Genomic DNA, 3,038 nt, shown 5'->3' with positions numbered 1-3,038 from the left:
CAAAAATGGGGGGATATTGTGAGGACAATGACCTGCTGTGTTTATTCCAGAACATATTTTCTATTTCCATTTTCCAGAAGCTCAAAAGTGCATAGACCTTCCATTTACACACCCTCAGTGTGCTGTGTTGCACCTTTAAAGCACAGACATTACTGGCTGTTTAGCACTCAATATATCACACTTGTAAATGGAAGTAAATCACAGTAATTGCATTTGCAGTGCATTGTCTATGTGTGTATGTATGTATGCATATATCCCTGTTTTATATATGTATGCAAATGTATGTGAATAATGGCCTTTAGTGTTCTCTGCATGTGTCTGTGAAAGGTTTTAGAAATGTATTGATGATGATGTAAAATCAATGAAATACATTAGGTGCTTATATACTGTCACAGGAGTAATGCTATGTTGTCTAAGTCTAAGTCTAAGTCTGTTGGTATGGTGGTATACAGTACATTCCTCTCTAAATACGTATGCTGTATTTATCTAAATATCTTGGTTGATAAAATCAGCAATGCTCTTTTGGAAGTAGGACTTTCTCACAGAAGACATTTTGACATGTCACAGTAGGAAAAGGTGTAAATAATCTATTTAATTATGGCTCAGTTAAGCTTCATTGAAAATACAATTTTGTTTCTATTTTGACAAACATTATTGATGTTAAAACGCATTTAAACAATACACAGACATTATTCGATTCGATTTAGTTGTATTTAAGTATTTAATTGTACAAACAAAGGACAGATGATTTTGCGAGGCTTAACATGTAAAGTTTGTCCTGAGGGTGGCCTCAGAAAAAAAGTCCTGGGTTCATTTAACTCTAAAAGTTCATCTTCTGGTAAGCATGTGTTTAGTAAATTCTAAGAGGAAATTTAGGCCCAAATTAAGGAAACTTAAGGTGGAACTAAAGGGAAGTCACCAAAAGTATTAGGATTCATCCTCAGAGGACCATTAAGTTCCACAGCAGATCACAAAGAAATCCGGCCATTAGATTTTGAGGATAACTCGGCATCAAGTCACCAAATTTACAGGGAGTAATCAGAACCATGGAAACTCTGCAAATCTCAGTACAATTTTATCACACTGCAGAAATCCTCTAAGAATAAACTGCTGTGGTGTTTGCACAGACAAGATGATGCTGGGAGACAGGTGATGAAAACCATATAGAGTACCGACATATACACTTATTTCAATCCTTTGTGTAGATTAAGAGAGCGACAGAATGGTTTTGTTGCATAGCGGTGCATGTGTCTACAATCAAAGGAGGAGATAATGTGTGATAATTAATGTGTCGTAGTTTAATATTGACTGTAATTTTAGTATTGGAGGTAATGCCTGGATGTTATTAATATTTATATTTTTGACCCAAACTGTCAGCATGCTCACAAAAAAACCCACCTGAGTATGTGAATACTTCAGTTCCTTTTAGACTCAGTTGTAGACTCTATTATAAGTACCTTTTTGGTTTTCATGTCAGTGTTAAAGCTGGGGTTTGGGCCTATTTGAAGTTTTCCTTCCTTTCCTTCCTGAGTTTAATCACTAATGTGTTTATACTCATGATGGCTGTTGGATTATCATTAACCAGAGACATTGTCCTCATTTTAGTAATGATTTGTTCTCAATATTTATGTATGTGTATTGAAAAAGAAAACATCTTACCTACATCTTTCCCACTGTTTTGGTACCAGCCAATGTTATAATCAAAGAATAGTTTTACAAACTCATTTTAATTATGACATGCAGTTATTACATATTTTAGCTCACTGTACAAGCACATACATATAGCAATAACAATAAATAGGATTATCAATAATATTGTAGAACTATACAGACAAATGGGCATGCATAGTGTATTTTCTATAATATGACAATATGGTACAAAGCAAGAAATATTAGAGCACTTGGAGTTAACTAGAGGTTTTCAAAGTTTTTAAAAAAGAAAGTGGGCTGATGTTGCTTTTTTTAACAAGGCAAGGCAACCACTAAAAACGTTACTGTTACATGATTGATTGATTAATTTTATTAAAGTGTCCTGCACCATGTAGATGCCCAGCCCAAATGGGCTTACAAGACACTAGACAGCCGGGATGACCCAGAAAACACATAAATTGCTTCTCCTTAGGAATACCTTAACCCTTGTATTGTCTTCCCGATTGCCATACACCTTTTGTCTTCTGGGGTCAGAATGACCCCAACTGGTTTGACTGTTATTTATAGCATAAAGAATAAATGATCAATTAATTCTGTGTTACACCTTTAGTCTGACTTCAGTGCAACCCATTACCACAAATTTCCCCCTTTTTTTTTTTTTAATTTTGGACCAATAGACCTTGTTTATATGAAAGTATACCCTATTTTTTAGTTAAAACAAAATTAAACAATGAAATATTTTTACTATATATTATTTTGATTATTTGACTCATTACAGAGAGGTATATGTCACAGTTTAGTGAAAATGCTGTTTTTGAATCATTTTAATTTTTTTTAATGGCAGCTCATTATGACACCTTTTTGTCCCCACCTGGTTTGACTGTTATTTATAGCATAAAGTATAAATTATCACCCACCTCTGTGTTTCAACTTTTTAGTCAACTTGATTCAACTCATTAACTGACATATATACAACATTTCAACATTTATTTACAAAACGTTCAACTTTTCTAAACTAACCCTTAGTTGCATGCGAGGCAGGTAGTCATGGCATGATCTTTGCAGATGTATGCATTGCATTTTTGGCATATTGTGGATGTTTTTAGATCACTCTGGCGAGGGCAGAAATTACATCTGCCCCTTTTGAGTGATGGGCCAGGAGGGGCAGCTGGGTGAGGGGGAAATCGGGGAGGTTGAGCTCAGTGAGGTTGAGCTCGGTGAGGGGGAGATCGGTGAGGTTGAGCTTGGTGAGGGGGAGATCGGTGAAGTTAAGCTCGGTGAGGGGAGGGGGATTGGTCACACATCTTCATATCACATCTTCATCCGCTTATCCGGGATCGGGTCGCGGGGGTAGCAATTCCAGTAGAGGACCCCAAACTTCCCTTTCC

Source organism: Morone saxatilis, unplaced genomic scaffold, assembly GCF_004916995.1.
Source record: "Morone saxatilis isolate NCDOM2014 unplaced genomic scaffold, NCSU_SB_2.0 Contig1, whole genome shotgun sequence".
NCBI classification, from domain to species: domain Eukaryota; kingdom Metazoa; phylum Chordata; class Actinopteri; family Moronidae; genus Morone; species Morone saxatilis.
The sequence above is the reverse complement of the archived record's forward strand: the minus strand, read 5'-3'. Positions refer to the sequence as shown.